The following is a 23681-nucleotide window of genomic DNA, read 5'->3' on the forward strand; positions in this document are numbered from 1 at the left end:
CATAATATGTGTGTGTGTTATGGAACTAGAAACTGCAGAATCCCCAGGAGTCGCTTGCGTTTTTACTAAAAGGCACCTGCGTGTCCTTAAAAATATAGTTTTGCTCATATATCACACAGAATTATGAATGTATTGTACAACACTACAGAGATATACACACAAGCAATGTGCTACACGTAAATATTAGACTGAAAATATTCTGCAAAGCATGCTGGGAGCATTAACGCCAATAACAAAGCAATGCCACTAACCCCAGGTGTCCAGAAGACTTCCTGCTCTGTCTAATGTCTTCAAAATATACTTTCAAATATATATCTTTTTATTGCAATCCTTTGCTACTAAAATCTCCTATAATAAAAAATATAATTATACAAATTAGGAATTTTTACATTTTATGTCTAAGCTACAAGCATACATAGAGAGTTGATGTAAAGGGGCTTAAAATATAGAATTGTTAATTAAATGACAAAATCCTTCTGACATGCAATATTTTCTAGTAAAGCAATATTAGCAGTAAACAGTGGTTGCTAAGCAACATAATAGATGAAGATTAAGGTAGAAAGAATATTGGGTTTAGTGAAAAGTTTAGTTTAAAGATTGTATTAAAGATAAAGAATGAATTATTGTTAAACGTTCACAGATGTATTTTTTTAAATTGATGGTTTATTAACACACCAAACACCTTCAAGGTTCCAACTTGGTCTAATTCAACCACATGTCAAGAAATGTCAAAAACCATTTAGACCAAAACCAATTAAAATCCTGATTTTGTCACCAAAAATCTTCATTATACAGTGGCACATTTGTGGCTATGTGAAGCACACACTATATATAAAGTCTGGTATAAACAATGCTAATGTACAGTAAGTGTGCAGTAACTGATATGACCAGCAGAGGTCAGTGGTGTAAAATTGTCTTAACTAGAGAAACGTAATAAGCACAAAGGTAAACAGGGATACTGCATGGTGCATTAAAGTATTTAGCATCCCACCATGTTGTGTAGCAGGTATAAACATGCAGAACATGCTCAGTTCACCTTGAATAAGAGTTCATTTTTGGGGTTATGGATAGTTGGAGCTGCAGCCTGGCTGTGTTTTAGTACAACAGACCTGAATGTATTGATACCTAAGTGAAGGATTAATGCATTGATCCTTACATGATGGATGCTGTTTTTTTACTGGAACATTGTTCACCACCACCTACATCACCACAACACCAACTGAGTGAATATTTTTCAGAAGAACATGTAGAATCAAAGCCCAGGAGCATCATCGCTGTCATCTGTCCGGTTACTCAAATGATCAGTATGAGAATGACATTTCATTCAATTCAAGATTATTCAATTCCCCAAGCAGCTTTATAGAAATATATAAATTCAGCATATAAATTATCCATTTTAAATTAGTCCCTAATGACCAAGACAGAGGTGATGATGAAAAATGAAAAACTCCTTGAGACTAAGAAACCTTGAGAGACTGTAAAGAGAACTCATCCTCATCTGGTGAAACTGGAGTATGAATGAATTGTGTAACCAGGAAATTTATTCTAGTATTAACAGGAAGTCTATCTGTCTTCTTAACTCCATTAGTGATGCCCCACTTCTCTCACTGTGCTGTAGATGTTCTCAAATATATTATTCATTCATTCATTCTTTCATTCATTCATTTTGCTGTGTTTATCTTCAGTAAATGATTTATACATAGTCAGAGTTGAGATGAATACAGAGTTTTGTGGGAGGACACTGGAGCTGGAAGACAGCAACACTTCCCATTAATCCACTGTGCCATTCGTTAGGGGTATCAACTTCCTGATTTTTATAAGTTTACCTGGATACCATCTAAATGTTCAAACACTAATGGATTCAACACACTTCTATTATAAATAAGTTAGGCTCATAAATATTTGGACAATGACAAAGTTATAATTATTTTTGTTTAATATATAGAAATTTGATACAATTATGCCCAGAGTCTCCCAGTAAATACTTCAGGTTCCCCTGTGTAGAATAAGCAGTACACAAAATGAATGGATGGTGTTTCATGCTGGTCATTAATGCAATGATTTAGGGTCACTTTTACTATTCTAAAGCTCCACAATGAAATGCTTGAAGCTGAAGGAATACATGAAGTGTATCTGCTTCGGGTCATTTAGGGTGGAGTGGCTAGAACATTAGAATGTACTGTAACATCTAAAATGATTTAGTGCCTTGCTGTTTGTGGAGTAAATTGCACTGGCTCTTTTTATTTCTAGAATTTAATTTGACTTTATGAGAGAGAGAGGGAGAGAGAGAGAGAGAGAGAGAGAGAGAGAGAGAGAGAGAGAGAGACCTCAGTGGGATTAGAAAGTATATGCTTTGGGACTTGGCAAAAGTCCACTAAATGAAGTCCTTTTGATGCTCAGTTCAGAGAAGAGTCCAGTGAAGAGTGGGTCTAAAGGAAATTGAATTTTTTTTCCAGAGACATGCTGACTGGAACAGGAGTATTAACACTAACAGAAGAGGGACTAACCCAGATGGTCAGTTGAGGCTGAGAAAGATGGCTTAACTGTTCTTACTAGTGGGTTTGGATTTGAAGATGGTTTCATTTCAGGGCTTTCAGACTTCATAGCTCACTATATTAAAAAAAAATATAGCAGCATAGTTAAGAATATGGTAACTGATTAAGAATAATGTAACTGTGCAAAGTGATTAAGGCAGTGCTATCAAATTTGTGGTCATTTTTTGTTGTGTTTTGGGCCCTAAAGGACCCTAATCTTCCCTGTTGTATTCTATTACTCGATTAATTGTCATTACTGGTACTAGTATCTAGGGTTGTTGTACTAGGAGATATTATATTGTTATAATATTATATTGTTATTATTATATTCTCTGTGGATCTTTTTTTGCTCATATCTTATAGCACTGCCTGACCAGTCTCACCATCTCTCAGGGTACAAGGTAGGTATACATCACGACTCTTGTCTGTTCTGGCACCTAGGGGGTGGAATGAACTTCCCCTAGATGTTCAAACAGCTGAGTCACTGACTACCTGCAAGCAACGAGTGGAGAACTTCTTCTTCCTGAAATACTTAAACTAGCATTTTTGTATATAAAAAAAAACTTTTTTGTGCTATAGTTCCTCTCAACAGAATTTTAGACTTGTGGTATACTTTAGTCTATGACCAAGTAAACCACTCATCTCACTCACTCATTTTCTACCGCTTATCCGAACTACCTCGGGTCACGGGGAGCCTGTGCCTATCTCAGGCGTCATCGGGCATCAAGGCAGGATACACCCTGGACAGAGTGCCAACCCATCACAGGGCACACACATACTCTCATTCACTCACGCAATCACACACTACGGACAATTTTCCAGAGATGCCAATCAACCTACCATGCATGTCTTTGGACCGGGGGAGGAAACCGGAGTACCCGGAGGAAACCCCCGAGGCACGGGGAGAACATGCAAACTCCACACACACACGAAGCCACCGTACCCCCCTACCAAGTAAACCAGTATTGATGTATTTATTACTTCATAAGGGAGTCTGCCAAATGCTGTGAATGTAAATGAAACGTTTTGGTGTTTAGATCTGCATTTAGTTTCATCTCCTCTCTTAACTACATCTCTGATTTTGATGCTGCTGAACCGAGATCAAGTCCAAGGCCTGATAAAAACAACCAGCAAACAACAGAGCAACTTACACTGTATACATTGGCGGCCTCTAGTGGCCAAAACGCTATATAACAACTCCAAAAATATAACAAAACAAAAAATTGTAGCACGTGGAAATTCTTCAAATTAGTCCTGTACCATATTCTAATCTTCTAGAAATCCAAAATCTGGTGTTTATATGTACTTTACACTACATAAACAAATCAAAATTTATTTAATTGTATAGTACAATCATAGTACCCATAAACAGACCTGTTTTTGTATTATTGAATGAGCTGAAAATTAACATCAGACAGACAATGCATTAATGTTGTGAGACTGCTGAATATTTACCAGTGTTGTTTTCCTAATGCAGGATTGTTTCTACTAGATATAGATAAAGCTGATTCTACTTGGATCTTCATTTATCCTTTACTTCATTTTGTTTTTCAGTCTCACATCTACACATGCATTAGTGAGTTTTTTATTTTTTTCCCCCTGCTACATTTCTGTCTTGCATCAGTTTAACACACTGTAAGAGCATCAACATGAATATTTACTGTCTTACTGCTAATACTTTGCATCCTGTATGCTGATTCCTGTATATTGAGCACCCTTATAGTTGTTTCAAAATGGCATATTAAATTTTTGACATCCTTCAGAAGCCTATTGTTTATGACACAGTTATTCTTCTTAGCATAACTGGAAAGCTTCCCATGACCTGAAGAGGTCTACTGCTGCTTTGACTCGCAAATATGATTCAGGTTTGGTTACGATAAACCATAAGGTGTGTACTGTATAAGTCTTTGGATGACAGACTTGTCCCTGGGATCCTAACTGACCCTGACCAGAATAAATCATTTACAGAAAATGAATAAATGAATAATAGTGCATATTTTTATTCCGAATGGTTTTCATGCTTTTGTAGCCCTGAGCTGTCTCTCAACTTCCTACTGTATGAATTCAACACTTAAATATATAATATCAATATATTATAATTCAGGCCATTACCACTAAGCTTGAGGCTGGAATCATGAGGTTAAAAAATCCATGTTACTGATTTCTTTAAAGGGAGATATTTGGCTGTAATGATCAGCACTACTTCATTTATGGAGAAAAAAGGTAAGGATTTAATTTAAAGAACAGCAAGAATATGCAAACTGTGAAGCATGGTGGTGGCAGCATCAAGTTGTGAAGCCATTTTGTTGGAAAAGGACCTGGTGCATTTTAGAAAGTGAGAAATAATATTTTATCTAGAAATACTGAAGCAGCACCTCTTCAGCATTCAGCAAATTCAGGAAGTTAATACTTGATCGCAGCTCAGTCTTCCAGCAGGACACTGAGAATTCCTACACATTCCTCACGCAAGTTGAAACAAAAATAGCTTACAAAGTGAATGTATTCCTAGAGAATTCTACAAAAAAAATGACGTAAATACCAGCCGCACTGTCAGGAACAGAAAAGTATTGTGAGAAGCTTGTAAAGTCTTTCCCTAAGAATATAATTTAAATTCAAGCTATTAAAATCTGATACAGTAAATAAAACATCAAAATAAATCTGTCTCCTAGCTCACTCACTCTCACTCACTCATCTTCTACCGTTTATCCGAACTACCTCTGGTCACGGGGAGCCTGTGCCTATCTCAGGCGTCATTGGGCATCAAGGCAGGATACACCCTGGACGGAGTGCCAACCCATCGCAGGGCACACACACACTGTCATTCATGTCTCCTAGCTATTATTCTGAAATAAAGTAGACACCCTGACTGATTTAACACAGGAAATGTGGAGGCTGTGAAAAAGTTGAGTTTGAACGGCTTTAGCCTAGGGGTGTATAAACATTTGGCTTAAATTATTATTTTGCCTGAAGAAACATAATACACAACCTAACATAATCCTGTGTTAATGTTTTCTTTAAGCTACATGGAATTTTCAAGCTTTATCATTCATATATACAGACTGTTGTATTTCCACTAACACATGCTGTACAGTATGTTGTCTAATGTTATCTTTCTGAAACTCAAAAGAAAGTGCATTCTAATGATATTTTCTGCTTTTTTATGACTCTATATTAGTGCATCTTGGGGCTGAAAGTGGCTTAGAGTGGATTTTTATGACGAAAGGCTTTTTGTTCTTCACCATGCATAAAAATACAGATATTTTTCATCCACGAAGTTTAGCAGGGGATTTTAAAAACACTTACACAACTCCTCTCTAAAAGCTCCAGTGAAGCTCCAAACTTAAGAGCAGCTAAACTGTATATTAACTTTCTAAATGTAAAAGAAATATCATACTGTATATTGGAGAACATGGTGAAATGGTGTGTGAACAGGATTGTCTGATATGTATATCATCATCTGTACTGTTTGTGTTGTAATTATAACTGTCATCATCTTTGTTGTTGTTGTAGTTCTTGTTGTTATCATCGTATTTGTTTTTGTTGTTGTAGTCCTTGTTGTATATTTGTTGTTGTTGTTATAGTCCTTGTTGTTGTCATTGCTGTTGTTGTCATCATCTTTGTTGTTTGTTGTTGTTATAGTCCTTTTTGTTGTCATTGCAGTTGTTGCCATCGTCATCTTTGTTGTTGTTATAGTCCTTGTTGTTGTCATTATTGTTGTTGTTATTGTTGTCATCATCTTTATTGTTGTTGTCATCAATGTTTTTGTCATCATCATCTGTATTTGTGCTGTTTTACTGTAGTTGCTGCTTTCGTTATTGTTATTGTTGTATTGTTGTTGCTGTATTTTCATTATCATTCAGGTTTGTTTTTCTAGCTATTTCTTGCACCTCTAAAAAAAGAAACTGAAAAAAAAACTGACAACAAGCCTGAACTGTACAGTTAATTCCAGCTAATAAAATTCTTCAATAGGAAGCTAAGTCTTAAAAAGTCCCGACAGTTCTCATGTAATATCATAAATTTTTAACGAGATAAATATTTTTGGGGCAAACATTCCAACACAGACTGCAGTACATTTCAATCAGTTCATTTCATTCAGTCCTTTAATTGAGTAATTATTAATTAGAAGAAATTGAACTTAAAACTGAACAGTGAATAAGAACATAGCTTCAGAAAGCAGTAGTTTATTTCTACAAAGTGTCTATAAAGGTCTTTATAAACTGCAAGGATTTCATCTAAAACCCTGAGTGACAGCATTGTATGGCTTAAGCGTCTTTCCACACACAACTTAATTACACCCACACAAGATGGTTTATTATACACTCTGAACTTTTGGAACAACAATGTGGGTGTATTTCATATGTGTATGATTGCTGGTGTAGACTCGGTCTGGTGCTCTGCATAGTTTTAGCAACAGAGAAATGATCAAACAATCTCACTCCACAAGCCAGCTGCTCCAGTGTGTTTGCTAATAATACTAGCGAGGAGAAAAGGTTTCCTCCCATCAATAATATGTTCACATCTCATAAACAACCTCTTCATCATAGACATAGTAAATAGAGTGTGATAGTGTGTGATAGAGATATGATGGCATGCAGCACTACAAAGGCAGGCAGGTAGATGATACAGACCCGCAGTGGATCCAGGACCATTTATAGGATAAGAACACGGCCTGGATGGGACATTAGAGCACCATGTACTGTACACACATACAGTATTCACACCTTTAATGTAGCCAGTCCATCCATCTGCATCGTTTTTGGGATGTTGGAGAAAACCCTGAGGAAAACCACAGACACTGGGAGAAGACACAAAACTCCACATAGTCAGGAACCTGAACTCAGGATCAAACCTGGACTCTAGAGCCATGGAAGCCAATGAAAACCTTTCTGCTTCTTACCTTCATTGCTGGGGGGTTTGATGCCCCTTCTACCTGTGCTTTGGAGGTTTCCTCTGGGTACTCCAGTGTCATCCCCCTTTAAATACATGGCTTTAAGGTTGATTGGCAGGTACATTGTCTGTAGTGAATGAATGTGTGTGTGTGTGTGTGTGTGATGTGATGGACTGTCAGGTGCCCCTGCCTTGAGAGAGAGAGAGAGAGAGAGAGAGAGAGAGAGAGAGAGAGAGAGAGAGAGAGAGAGAGAGAGAATGTGACTTACGGTCATTTAAAGCAGGGCCTCGAGCACCCTCTGGTGGCCAGAAAAGGAATAAAGTATCAAGTACAAGTATCAAAGTATCAAGCAGAAAGTCCTTAAGTATTGCAAATAGTTAAAAAGTCCGTAATGTCGTGTCTTCATGTAACTTTTTTTTAATCACTTATCTAAAGAGTTAAATTAAACTAAAGAGTTTTTTAAAGGTAAAACAACTACAATACCTTAAACCACAGCAGTAAGTAAACATTAAATCACAAGTAAATCACTAAGAAAATCACCATAAGCTAGAACTGGACTTGCTGTTTAGCTTCTGGAGTCATATAAGTAAAAAAAAAATTATAAATATCAGTAATAGTAGTTTTTTCCCCCAAAGCAATGTTTATGCATCATATGCAAATCTGTTCTCTGTCCAGGATATGAACTGAAGACAAGTCAAGAGTTTTTTTTATTTTTTACCTCTGTTTTAACTCCTTTTTATTTCTATTTTTACTTTTTTTTGATATCTGTAATAGTGTTGTTTTGCACAAGTGAATTGGACCATGGGAATATCTAACATAGCAGATTTAATAGTTGTCTTTCTTAAAGAATCCCCTCATCAAATATGACTGCATTTAAATAAACACTGACAGACTGTATTGCTTAAACCCTTGTAACAGCTGCTCTCTTCAAGGAAATATGCAACATTAAACAGGCTCATGTTATGAACATGATTATGAATTAGGTTGCCTCCCAAAATGTCTGCACACTGGCTTGAGCTCTGCTTTTTGTTTTGGACTGAAAATGATGAATCATCCAAACTGTCAGCTTCGTATTTACAAACTCAGAATATTTGCCACAAATCTACAACGTCCCATTTTAATTTCAATTTTATTTTATTTTGTGATGCTCCACAGTTTCTCCGACACGAGCACTGATATCCATCCATCCATCCATCCATCCATTTTCAACCGCTTATCCGGGGCCGGGTCGCGGGGGCAGCAGTCTAAGCAGGGACGCCCAGACTTCCTTCTCCCCAGACACTTCCTCCAGCTCTTCCGGGGGAATACCGAGGCGTTCCCAGGCCAGCCGAGAGACATAGTCCCTCCAGCGTGTCCTAGGTCTTCCCCGGGGCCTCCTCCCGGTTGGACATGCCCGGAACACCTCCCCAGGGAGGCGTCCAGGAGGCATCCGAAACAGATGCCCGAGCCACCTTAGCTGACTCCTCTCGATGTGGAGGAGCAGCGGCTCTACTCTGAGCTCCTCCCGGGTGACCGAGCTCCTCACCTTGTCTCTAAGGGAGCGCCCAGCCACCTTGCGGAGGAAACTCGCACTGATATGAGAATCATTAAAAAAAATATATAAATACACATGATTAAAAATTCTCTTCTTCCTTTTATTTTTTTTCCAGGATGCCCACAATGCCATTTCACTAACCTCTAATAGTGGTGCCTGTGGGATTCAGATCTAATGTCTAATGTCTATTAGTCCTTTAATCTGTTCGGCTTTCTTACATCCTCATCTAAACACATCATCTTCCAATGCTCGAGTCTCCACCATAACTCTTGGTATATCTAAACTGCATGTCCATGGTTTGTTAGTGGACTTCTTATTAAAATGAGTTTGAAGCATGCTGGGAAATGGTGAATGAGAAAAGAGGATGTCTTTTCCAAAGCAAGCAAAACCTCACTGTTTTCTGTTCCCGTTATATACTTTTGGAACTGCAGTAGTAATGTGTCTCTGAGAAGTGTGGGAAGAACAAAACTAAAGCACCAAGCAACAGTTTAGCAGGAGAATCAGTAACAATAGGACAAACAAATATATACAGTATGTTGTATCTAGTGACCCAGTGAACACATAAAAATGTGATAGGTTTTGTGTTCAGTGGACTTTTTTAATAGACTTTTAACACCGTATATAGAAACGCAAGTGCATAGTTTTATATCTTTTGACTTACAGCACAAACACAGTGTTCGTTATTAATAGTAGCGACATGACCAGGTAGTGTTTTTATGAGACTGTGTTAAAATGTATTTTATTGACGTTATAGCATTTGTTTCATATCCACCACATGTTTAAACCGTCTACTGCAAAACTTTTTCATGTTTACATGGAGCATGTTTAGTCCTAGTTCGTTATCTTAACCAAATAGTTACTATATGTATCATAGCCTGAAAGAGTTTTTTTCTTCTCCTCATTGCAGTGTTGTGTATTCTGCCACTGTTACTGCTGACTATAAAAGACAGATAAGAGCAGAGGAAAAAGTCAATATTTGATATTCTCAGGTGTGCCACAGCTGGGAACATGACTATCAAGAAAGAAAAACATTATCTGACTTTATTAGCCGCCAAACCTCAGCATTAAAAAACCCCTCACTAAAGAGATGTACAGTAAGTGTGTTATTGGCAGAGACTTTATTTTTAAAAGTCTACCTGCTATAGGTTTGTACAACCTGATCCTTCTTCTTACCTCCTCTTTCTGCTATATATTTCCATAACCAGAAGAATTTGTTTGTATATTATAGAGTTTATCGTTAGAAATGTGTTCATATTTGTGCTTGTGTTTCTATCAGAGAGATTTACTGTTTAATGTTTAGCTACCAGAATTCCCATTCACAACCACACCCTCTTTCAGCTACTCCTCCTCTCAAACACGCCCTCTCTCACGCATGTCCTTTATTCTCAAACACACCCTCTCTCACGCATGTCCTTTATTCTCAAACACACCCTCTCTCACGCATGTCCTTTATTCTCAAACACACCCTCTCTCACGCATGTCCTTTATTCTCAAACACACCCTCTCTCACGCATGTCCTTTATTCTCAAACACACCCTCTCTCACGCATGTCCTTTATTCTCAAACACGCCCTCTCTCACGCATGTCCTTTATTCTCAAACACGTCCTCTCTCACGCATGTCCTTTATTCTCAAACACACCCTCTCTCACGCATGTCCTTTATTCTCAAACACACCCTCTCTCACGCATGTCCTTTATTCTCAAACACGTCCTCTCTCACGCATGTCCTTTATTCTCAAACACGCCCTCTCTCACGCATGTCCTTTATTCTCAAACACACCCTCTCTCACGCATGTCCTTTATTCTCAAACACACCCTCCCTCACGCATGTCCTTTATTCTCAAACACACCCTCTCTCACGCATGTCCTTTATTCTCAAACACACCCTCCCTCACGCATGTCCTTTATTCTCAAACACACCCTCTCTCACGCATGTCCTTTATTCTCAAACACACCCTCTCTCACGCGTGTCCTTTATTCTCAAACACACCCTCTCTCACGCATGTCCTTTATTCTCAAACACACCCTCTCTCACGCATGTCCTTTATTCTCAAACACACCCTCTCTCACGCATGTCCTTTATTCTCAAACACACCCTCTCTCACGCATGTCCTTTATTCTCAAACACACCCTCTCTCACGCATGTCCTTTATTCTCAAACACACCCTCTCTCACGCATGTCCTTTATTCTCAAACACACCCTCTCTCACGCATGTCCTTTATTCTCAAACACACCCTCTCTCACGCATGTCCTTTATTCTCAAACACACCCTCTCTCACGCATGTCCTTTATTCTCAAACACACCCTCTCTCACGCATGTCCTTTATTCTCAAACACACCCTCTCTCACGCATGTCCTTTATTCTCAAACACACCCTCTCTCACGCATGTCCTTTATTCTCAAACACACCCTCTCTCACGCATGTCCTTTATTCTCAAACACACCCTCTCTCACGCATGTCCTTTATTCTCAAACACACCCTCTCTCACGCATGTCCTTTATTCTCAAACACGCCCTCTCTCACGCATGTCCTTTATTCTCAAACACGTCCTCTCTCACGCATGTCCTTTATTCTCAAACACGCCCTCTCTCACGCATGTCCTTTATTCTCAAACACACCCTCTCTCACGCATGTCCTTTATTCTCAAACACACCCTCTCTCACGCATGTCCTTTATTCTCAAACACACCCTCTCTCACGCATGTCCTTTATTCTCAAACACACCCTCTCTCACGCATGTCCTTTATTCTCAAACACGCCCTCTCTCACGCATGTCCTTTATTCTCAAACACACCCTCTCTCACGCATGTCCTTTATTCTCAAACACGCCCTCTCTCACGCATGTCCATTATTCTCAAACACACACTTTCTCTCACACATGTCCATTATTCTCAAACACACCCTCTCTCACGCATGTCCTTTATTCTCAAACACACCCTCTCTCACGCATGTCCTTTATTCTCAAACACACACTTTCTCTCACACATGTCCATTATTCTCAAACACACCCTCTCTCATGCAAGCCCTCTATATCAGCTATCCTCTCTCTTAACCACGCCCTCTCCTGTAAATTCCACTCCCCTTTTCAACCACACCCTCTGTCAGCTACACCCTCATCACCACCCTCTCTCAACTACACCCCCCTCTTAGCCATGCCCTCTTCATCAACCCCACCCCCTCTCAATTACTCTAATTCTTAGCCATGCCCTCTTCATTAACCCCACCCTCCCTCAACTACACCCGCCTCTTAGCCACGCCCTCTCACGTAAATCCCATGCCCCTTTCAACCATGCCCTCTATCAGCTACACCCTCCCTCAACTGCACTTTCTCTTTCATTTCAACCACACCCTCTTCATCAACACCACCCTCTCTCAACTACACCCCCCCCCAGCAACACCCTCTTCATCAACCCCACCCACTCTCAATTACACTCATTCTTAGCCATGCCCTTTTCATTAACCCCACCCTCTCTCAGCCACACCCGCACTTAACCATGCCCTCTTCATCAACTCCACACTCTCTCAACCAGGCCTTCTCTTCTTCACCACACCCTCACTTACAGTAAACACACCATCTATTTTATCTGACAGTCTTCCTAATTCCCTTTATTATTTACTGTATAGAATTTTAATACAAACACATTTGTTCATTTTTAAATTTGCTAAACAAGTTTATGTATAAAAAGCTGTGATTACTAAATGCTTCGATATCTATCTATCTATCTATCTATCTATCTATCTATATATATATATATATATGTGTGTGTGTGTGTGTGTAATAAGTCTCTGTGTTTTACCCTGTTTCTGTCTGCTGTCTGCCCTGCTGTTAATTGTTGTGCTCCGCCCACTCATTGGTTACCATGGACACTGATTGAACTCCATCTCTCCCTCAGGTGTGTTGTCTTAGTCTCTGATTGTCTCTGCGCTGTGATTGTTTCCTGTTTGTTATATCTACTCTGTTTGTTCACTTCCCTGGTGTTGGTCGTTGTTACATGTTGGATGTTTGTGTCTATGTTCCCGTTTCCTGTTAGCGCTGTGTTCTGCCTTGTTCTGTCTGCCTGTCTGTTTATCTGTTTCTTGTGTTTTGGATGATTAAACTGCATTTGGATCCTCACTTGCCTTTGGCTCACCGGTGACTATATATATATATATATATATATATATATATATGTATATGTATGTGTGTGTGTGTGTGTGTGTGTGTATATGATCGACAAGAGACAAACATCCTGAACAAAACAAAATCAAGTTTATCAAGTGACATCATTTGCCTTTCTCTAATTATCCGTGTGCTTCCATCTTACCTCTCACCTGACCTTTTGTTTTAACTATTAAAATTCTCTCTCGTCTCACCTGATGAGCAGGTTGGGCAAGTGACAGAGTGACAGCTTCATTAAGATCTTATTAGGGCAGCATGCCTCCAGGTTCTGACCTCATCACGTCGTGCTCGGGGGGGGCAGCTCTGCACCTGGGCCATGTGTAAGCTCACTGGGTTCAAGTTCAGTCTTGGAGAGGTGAGATTCCTCACATTCAACCCTGTGGGCTTTCCCTAAATTTCTCTCCAATCCTCTGGCTAGAAGACTCTAAACATGTCAAGACATTTGCTCATAACTTTCCTGAGCATAATAACCGTCTAGCTAATGGCCGGATTACGTTTCAGTTTTAACTGGGTTATACCAGGAGGGTTTTAACTATGTTTAACTGTGCAATGTTTCTTGTTTCTAGGCACTGAGGGCAGGTCAGGAGTTGGCAGCATTAATATGACAAGAGTAATGAGAAAGGAGAGGCACTATTCAAGACTCGTAAATACTAGTCAGTACACATTTCAGTGTATTAGTAGGTCAAACAAATGATTGCCTTCTTTGTCCAACTTTCAAAATACAAGTACTTTCATTCATCTACACATATCTATAAACCTGTAGATGTCATCACCATCATCATCATCATCATCGCAGCTAGGCCCAGCATTCCACTATTCCGCCTGCAATCCAAAAAGCAGCTCGTGCTCTAGCTACTAGCGACTATAAACGGCGTCTTTGATGATGTGTTTAAAGTTGCTGCTTAATGCTTCCAACATCTTCTGCGGATGTTGATGAATGAGCGTATGAAGCATTAGAGAGGTTACTGCAACAATCTGGGCTCAGTTCAGGTTCAAAAGGTTTGACAGGGGATTACAACTCCTACAGTGTGTGCATGTGTGCATTCAGGAGAACAGTACTGTTTTTCTAGCATGATGAGAGAATGGAATTCCCACATGGATAGAAATATCTAATATGCCTAGAAATATGGCAGCTTTTTTATAAAGCTAAAAAAAGAAGGCTAATTAGCAGGAATAATCATTATAACAGGAGAAAATACAAGCAAATATAATACAATTTAATGTTGTTTTAATCAGGTGTGGAAAATTGTTTAAAAAATAATCTCATCTTTCACAGCTAGGAACGTCTAATCTATTGAGCTTTGATGGCTCAAGAGGTTAAGGCTCTGAGTTGTTGATCAGAAGGTTTGGGTTCAAGTCCCAGCACTACCAAGCCTTTGCTGTTGGGCGCTTGAGCATGGACCTTCACCCTCTCTGCTCCAGTGGTGCTGCGCTCTGACCCAAACTTCCAAAGTTGGGATATGTGAAGAAAGAATCTCACTGTGATGAAATGTATTTGTGATTAAATAAATGCTTCTTCTGATACAGATATGGTAGATTTGGATTCTTTTTAAAAAGTGCTAAAATATTCCTTTAAGGTGGCAAGTTTTATATCTGACGAATACTTGAACCTTGTCGTTCCTCCTTTTTCCTCCCCACTTCAGTTTGATGATCCAGGCCCAGATGTGACCACCACCTTGATGGCAGATTGACCAAGCAACATGGAAAGCTGCCCCGAACACTTCCACTTACTCACTCTCCCCTCCATAAAACCCTGCCCAACTGACTTAAAAGCATGAGAGAAACATTGATACAGACGGACATGCAGCCACAGAAACATGGACCTAGCAAACACTATACTTGGTGTATCAATGCAAAGGCTATTAACTGATGTATCTAAAGCCCTCAGAGGGAAATGAGCAATCTATCCGAGTGCACCGTGTACATTTGTGACACACTGGTGACTCATTCACCAATTAACAGCCACCGAGAGACCCCATTAAACCCCTGTCCTGTTATTACTCACACTGAGCTGAAAAAAAGAAGGAAGTCAGGGATAGAAATTCACTGACACATAAAACCACAGTAATGTACATCAGCACTATGTGAAAAATAATATTAATAATTCTGATAATTGTCCTGCAAAATACAATAAAAATACACTGAAGCGTATGGACTCCAAAAAAAAAAAATCAAAGTTTAACTGAATTAAAGTTCGACACATCAACCTTACTTTCACTTTAGTGCCATTTTCATATGCATGAGAGAAACATCTAGAACTTTGAAATGAAGGAGTGTTTAAATTGTTTCCTGTGACTGAAGTCTGTTTCGTGTCTCCTCGGTTCTTGTGGTAGATCTGAGCAGGGTTGACACTGGACGATGATGTACAGGAGCGCGTTATCCTGATGCACCGCAGGAAGAGATATATCAGCTTCCTGTTCCTCTTTACAGCATATTTTATACATCAACGTTCAAACTAGGATCATCTTTTCTCACCTCTGCTCTTTGTCTGTTTGGCACTTACACATTTTGGCAAGGAAATCTGTGTAGTTCACTTCTGAGTGGGACGTTAAATAGCTGGATCTGCAAAATGCACTGTTTCTTACAGTAGAAGTAGTTACCTTACTTACACTGATGTAAAGTAATGTGAAGCCATGAAATTCAGTCTAGTTCAATACAGTAATATGCAAGAAATTATTAACTATATTCCTTCTGATCTCTGACTGTTTATAGGCTTATATTAAGAATTAATATATAGAAATGTAATTGAATGTTTGCTTGATCTTAGATTTTGTAGTACGATTCAAATTCAATCTCAAATGGCTTCCTGTTCACCATGTTTGTGCCCTACACAGTCTATAACCTAACTGAGCTGAATGCTCTGTAGCTCTGGAGAGTGTATAACCTCATGTCTGTGTGGGTGTTTTAAATGTCATCTGGTTTGGTCTGTACTGAAACTCCTCTGTGCTTTAAAGATGAAAGTATTGGCACACCGGCTTGGCTGTATGGGTGTGTGGTCTACAATGAAGAGAAGGTTTGCTGGCTAAATATTTATTAGTATTGTCATCAAAAGATAAATGCCTGCTTGAACTGCAAAAGGATTTCTTTGAATTATGAGGAATATTTTACTACTTGAACCTTCCAGTCAAACTCCTCCTACCTTCATGGGAAGATTTATGTGATGGGAAAGTGACACGTGCACTTAGTGCAGCTAGGAGAGATCAGGATACTGTTCTTGGCTAGACTTTTTAGAAGAGAGAAAGAGAGAGAGTGAGAGAGAGCAAGAGAGAGCGAGAGAGAGAAAGAGAGAGAGAAAGAGAGAGATTCTTCATAAGATAAAAAGTTTCTTGGTCCAAAGGAAATTTTCTTGCAAGCTGGTTTTGATGACCTCACACAAACCAATGTGTTTAATAGATAATTAAATCGTAGCCATATTATAACTCAGTACGGAATGTTTAAAGTTACTGAAATGTCTAAATAGGGCATTAACACTAAAATATTTTTTGTAATAAAAGAGAATATTAGAATTTTCAACCATTATTATTATTTATTTATTCTCATGTGATTCAAATTAGAGGAGTTGGTGAACGGATTGGATTGGATTGGATTGGATTGTTGTGTCTAAGAGTAAGGGCAAGGGTTGTTAAACTAGAGGTCATGACCCCTTGTGGGCTACAAAAGGTAGTCATAAGAGAAACATGTCAATGTCATGTCAATCTCCTCTTTAATTGCTTTAATGATTTCATTTAGGCACGTACATGCCATTTTTGTCTTCTGAAATAGCACAGGAGTTACAGCAACAAAAATACAGCAACAAAAAGATAAAGTATAGTACATCTAATAGCTACCCTGACAACCTTGATTGACCATGAATCACTAAAACAACAAAAGTCAAAAAAAGCTGTGAAAGAAATGCAAGCTCACCCTTCCATCTACACTGGTTTCAGTTGCACATATATTACTGACATACGATGGCGTGACATATGATGGTGGTCTAGGAAAAGTTCATGATTTCCTACATGAGTTTGAATGAGGAAGTGTGTGTCAGGGTGTGTATGATGTTCAGCTTGGTTGTGTAAACATTTGGGGATGTGGTAGCTCAAATTATATTAATCTTTGTATAATATTAAACTTTTTGTATTATGTTTCTTATGTTCTGTAAAGCTGCTTTGAGACAATGTCCATTGTTAAAAGCACTATATAAAATAAATTTCTCACTACTACAAAATTTAACCACAAAAGAACTTCCTAATTTCTTACACATCTTTTGAAAATATTGTAGTTACATGACATACATAACATAACATTGTAGTTATATGATGGTTACAACCCTGTCCTGGATGAAGCAGTTACTGAGGATTAAAATGGGCCAGGAAAAGAAGTACTTCCCTATTACTTCCTCTTCTTCCTGAAGGAAGTTCAGTGAGTCACAAGTTAGAGCAGGAAGCACACTATTGTGTCTCTTTAATGATAGCTTTCCAGTTCTGATTTTATTAAAAACGATATTGGTTGCTTTAGTATTAGTAACTCACATTATCTTTACACTTTGAAGCTCCCATGAAGCTCCAAACCTCGCAACTTGTACCTCGATTTATAGAACAACATTATTAGCGATCGTGTTCAGTATACTGGACATCTGGGTTCTTTGCACAGCTTCAAACTCACAGAAACGTCCTTGTGTGGAGACATTTGTGGAGTTTTATCTTTAATGTTTGATACCGGTACCAGATTCCCTCCTCCATGACCCACGGTCTTGAAAGGAACGTAAGAAAACGATTTCAGTATTAGTGAGTTGAATCAATTTGGATTGAATCAATTTTTTTTGGATTTCAAGGGAGCAAACAGGAACAGGATTGAAAGAGAGCTGGGTCAAATGGGATTGTGTAGTTGCTTAATAAATCACCAGGACCCAGTTTAAATCCTAATTACTCCCCAGATCACTTGACTGATAATGTGTTTTTTTTGTTTGTTTTGCAAACATTGTGTATAGTAAACGCTTGACTCCCACCGGAGCCCTTGAGTTTTGATAAAGAGCCGTGGGTGTGTAAATACACCTAAGAAGCCTTTTGGCAAATGGCTGTGAGCGGTAATGGCTTCCAGAAGGCATCGGACCAACAGGAAGATATTTTAGAAATAGTGCAGGTATACAAAGAGTTGTAAACTGTGTGCCTGAGAGAGATAGAGAGAGAGAGAGAGAGAGAGAGGGAGAGAGAGAGAGAGAGAGAGAGAGAGAGAGAGAGAAAACTTCTAGCACAGTATTCTTTTTTATGGACTTTCATGCCTGTAAATCTCTTTGCGTGCCAGATATGTAAATGACAAAGAAACAAAAAAGAATGTGGGAAAGTAATACATCATAAAAGAAAATGATAGCAATCAGTAAACATTAGCAGGAGGTGTGAAATATCACCAGGTGAATCAGATGTTAGTCTTTCTGCCTTTTTGAATGTTTTTTTTTAAAGGACAGGGTTTGTTCACACATTGTCAGCGATCGTACTTGTGTTTTATCCTTTTGAGGATAGTAAATGCTTTCTGTAGAGGGAAGCAGTGTGTGCCACTTCCTGTGCTGTGACCCGCTGCTCTGTTTCCAAACACAGCTCCGCTGGGATGCGGCACGTTAATGAGGGCCAGCTAAGCTTAGGAGTGTGGAGGCAGTGAGGGGTTAAGCCACAATCTTATGACGAGGGGAGCTCCCTGACCTCTTTGATCTCGAGGGGCCCTTCACCACGTCCAGAGAAAGCTGTGCGCTGCGTTGCAAAGCCACATAATCTTTTTAGGGCTCAGCTTTGCATTCCTCTGATTGTTTTTTCTGGAAGGGGGAAGGGGTGTGTGGATGGGGAGGGTGGATTGAACGAGGGACCTCACTTCCCCCTCTACTGGGGAAGTGGGGGGAGTTGTATAATGGAAAACAGCCTCCCTTGCTGAGATCTTATTCGACATCCACTTCTGCTTGGGTTTTTTCTGCTGAGAGGACTCAAACCACGAGAGGACTCAAACCACTTGGTCTCGAGGCTGAATGTGGAGAGGGATTGAGTCACTGTAAAAAAAATAAAGAGAGAGAGAGAGAGAGAGAGAGAGAGAGAGAGAATGGATATGGTCCATTAAAAATAAACTCAAAACTATTTGTTTATCTATCTATCTATCTATCTATCTATCTATCTATCTATCTGTCTGTCTGTCTGTCTGTCTGTCTGTCTGTCTATCTATCTATCTATCTATCTATCTATCTATCTATCTACTATCTATCTACCTATGTACTATAAACAGTACTAGCTTCATTTACGGGCATTTTTTTTTTTTTTAATATTTTCTTCTCTCTGCTTTCTCTTACAGTATTGTCTTTTAATGGACGTCAGTGTGCGAGAGAGTGAAGTGAAGAAATCAAACTAACTGTACTAACTTTAACAGTGTGTTCCAGTTTGTATGTATTTCCTCTACACGTTTGTTCATGTGATCTTTACATCTTGAATCTTAATGAGTTATGTAGGGAGGTGTCACTGTCTTCTGTTATTTTTTATTTAGAAAATATGCCGGATGTCTGGTTAGACTAAACTACAAAGCAACGCTCTCTCTCTCTCTCTCTCTCTCTCTCTCTCTCTCTCTCTCTCTCTCTCTCTCTCTCTCTCTCTCTCTCAATCTTTCTCCTCTAACTTGCACTGCTATACAGGAGATTAATAAAAATTCATCTCTCTCTCTCTCTCTCTCTCTCTCTCTCTCTCTCTCTCTCTCTCTCTCTCTCCCTCCCTCCCTCTCTCTCTCTCTCTCTCTCTCTTTCCAACACCTGCTATCTTTCCTGCCCTGCTGCTCTACCTTTCTCTCCTTCCTGTCTCTTTCTCTCCCTGAGAGACCCTTGAGAGTCTAAGAAATACTGCTCTGCAGTATTGCAGCCCTCTTTATCCCCCCATTTTCTATGCCTTGCTCTTTACGTTTTTTTTTCCTTACTCACCCTGTCACCGCTCATTGTTTTGTTGAGCCGGTGTTTGCTGTAGCTGTGTAAATGGTGCTGCTATGAAGGGGCCAAACCAGAGCCCTGATAAAGCGGGTATTAGGCAGCCGTGGGGCCCCAGCGTGCTCAAACATGACGCCACTGAGTAAACTCTGCACGGGGCCTCTCCTAATGCTGCACTGTTTTTACGACTCGAGTGGAACAGGGTTCATATTTGCAGAAGGGTGTGTGTGTGTGTGTGTGTGTGTGTGTGTGTGTTGGGGTAAAGTGGTTCATATGCTCAAGCTTATCACAAGATCCTGAAACTGCCTTTGCCGTCTGTTTTCTACCGAGCACTGCTATTAAGGACATGCCTTTGTTTAGTTTTTTTTTTTTTTTCAAATTTTCAAGGACTTGCATTTTCAAGGACTCTCTGCGTAAAACACGGGGTACATAAGGTACAAATGCATACAGAAAAAAGTCTCGTTTAATCACAATGTCAAAATTCCTCACAACAACGAAAGCTTTCATGTATTTATTGGAATCAGTTTTGCTTTTCAAAACTTGCTGAACTTGATTTGAAACCAGGACTCAAATCTCTGCACCACCTAGTGGAAGTGTGCTTTTTCTCCTTCACTTGTTGCCTCTGATACACACAGGCTAACATTCATGTTTGTCAAGTAACCAAATAGCCCTATTTAAGGAGAAGCAGAGGAATATCACTTTTCTGGGAAGTCAATGTGATATCTGATATGGATATATTATCAAAAACATTTCTCATGCACATTTGAGAAGAAAAAAAGAAAAAAAGCTTCACACAAGAATGTACTGTTAGAGTAATACATCTATTAACACTACAGACACACTATTGACAATAATACACACATAAAAGCAGGATTCAAGAGTTTCTCTCTATTTCAGACAGATGTGACCTGTACCATCCAGCCTAAGCAGCCAGGAAATACTCAATTCAAACATAACAGGATCTCTGAGTGAATTTTTAAAGCCATAATTCAATTTAATTTATTTGTGCAGTGCTTTTAACAAGCCACATTATCTCAAAGCAGCTTTAGAGAAGTATATATAAAGAATGTTAAAATTTAAAGTTCAAAATGAAGTTGCTATATTTCTCTAACATTTATCCCTAATGACCAAGCTGGAGGTGACGGTGGCAAGGAAAAACTCCCTGAGACGTCATGAGGAAGAAACCTTGAGAGGAACCAGACTCAGAAGGGAACCTCATCCTCATTTGTGTTCTGCTGGTGAGTAAATAATATAAATGTAAATAATTTCTACAACAGTTTGTATTTGAGTGGAATTAAGCAACCAAGAGCTCCTAAGGAACTAACAGGTCAGCATCATTTCTGAGTTCACCACAAACCTAATATTAATTTATTCCTGCCAAAGTCTTCAAAACATGTACACAGTAAAAATATTGAGTACTTTTAAAATAAGAAATCAGCTGCTGATCATAATGGTTTGCATCGTTCAACATCCTGGAGCCTAACCCATGAAATTCAGGGCACACAGGACAGGGTGCCAAGCCATTGCAGGACACAAGTACACAAACACAGGACAGTTTAGAGACACCAGTCACAAACACACACACAGGACAGTTTAGAGACCCCAGTCAGCCTACCAGGCATGTCATTGGACTGAGGGAGGAAACCCAGAGAAAAACCCCTGAAGCACGAGCAGAACATGTATGCGGATGCAGGAATCGAACCTACAACCTCAGTGGTGTGAGGCAATTGTGCTCATCTCTAAGCCTCCTTTTCAAACACCAGGGTTCTTCTAATAAAATTTGATCATATCTCTTGTATGATTTGATGTCACCAAAGATCATTCAGTTCATGCAAACATTAAAGGAGAAAGCAGTCCAGATTTCCTCTTCCTGTAGAAATAAGAAAGGGGGGTGGGGGTTGAAGGGTGTAAATGCTGAGAGGCTCAATGCTCAGTGAGTTATAGTGGGAAGCGCAGAGTGTAAACACGTCTAAACAACTGTCAGTCGGGTTCCTGTGCTTTACCACGGCCTGCTGGAGTACAGCGCTATTGTACACATGGCACCGTTACCACGGCAATGACGCCAAACTCTGGATCCTGTCGCTGCTCAATATAGAGTAATGAGCTGTCGGGGGACACGGAACGGATGGACTTCAGCCCTCTGTGTGGTTAATTGGAGTCAGATAGTGGCCATGTATAGGAGCGGTGCTTTCGAAAGCGACATATTTTCTAAACGTGTGTTCATTGTGAGCAACTTCAAAATGCAGAAATTATGTGTTTGCCTGTGTGTGTGAGTGTGTGTGTGTGTGTGTGTGTGTTTGTTTGAGAATCGTCTTTTCAGATACAAGTCTCATTGAAAGTATAGCCTTAAATTAGGATCACACTGTGTTCTATTTTAAAGAAAATAAGAAAATGAGAATTTTTTAAACTAATTAATTAATTAATTCATTAATTCTTTTTTTTTTTTTTTTTATTCATAAGCAAGCTTAATATATTAGGTAGGTGGGTAACGTAAAAGTTTTCAGAATTATTATTATTATTATTATTATTATTATTATTATTATTATTATTATTATTATTATTATTACACAATGCACATACATAATTGCATAAAAGATACATTATTTGCATGACTAAATAATCTTGAAATTTCAAGGTTGACTGTTTCGTGATTAATATTTGTACCTCTCCTGGTCAGTCTCTACAGGATTTAATGATTTTGCGATTTATTTCCAGATATTTGGAGCAATTATTAATTAGAACAGATTTTCGGTAGTTTTGGGCCAACAATCACACAAAGCCCTCTCACATGCATGGAACATGAGTACAGCTATCAGTAATGCCATACTGTAAGTACTGAAAATTAAAAAAAAAAATTGTAAAAAACTGCAGTAAAATCAAGCATTTTTGTCAGCAAACAATCACAAAAAACCTGTGAAATCCTGCAGGGACTGCGTGAATAATAGTGTTTATTCAAACATCCACTGTCACTCTCTGTGTACTCAACTATTCAAATGTGTGTATAGTCAGTTGCAGTAAACAAAAATCAAAGTTTTGATATTTGGCTTGATTTTTCAGTTCCATGTTACTGTTAAGTCTCTTTGAAGAACATGACTTCAGGCCTCTGGAATTCTTGTACAAAATTCCCAGCCCTGAAAACAAGCATCTCTAGTACGATACAATCTCCGGTTTCTCCGTTACACTGGTTTTGGAAAACCAGCAACTAGCTGGGTCAACAATCACCTCTCAATAATAGCGAGGCATTGCAAAGCACTCCGGCTCCAAATGTTTTTGGATGATAAGAATAAACGCTGATTTCAAATGTAAACAAATCCAAGAGCATTACTTTTCAGGACATGGCAACCCTACTTACACATGCATTTTTATTTCATCCTACTGATAAATGGATAGATTCAGGACATAAAAATCTGTGCAAAATTGTGATAAATTACACTCAAATCCACAGGTCAGCTTTCCACTCTTTCCAGAGACTTTGTTTTTAAATCTTTCAAAGAATGCCAAAAATCCCAGATAGCTGATCCCCCAAAACACACTCCCATCGAGGAAAGAGATAGTGGTGATGATTCGGCGTAAACTGCTTCTCTCAAGCTGTCTAAACACATTTACCTCAATGTGTTGGAATGGTAAGTATTTATCCGGG

This window comes from Tachysurus vachellii, chromosome 6 (genome assembly GCF_030014155.1).
Source record: "Tachysurus vachellii isolate PV-2020 chromosome 6, HZAU_Pvac_v1, whole genome shotgun sequence".
Taxonomy (NCBI): Eukaryota; Metazoa; Chordata; class Actinopteri; order Siluriformes; family Bagridae; genus Tachysurus; species Tachysurus vachellii.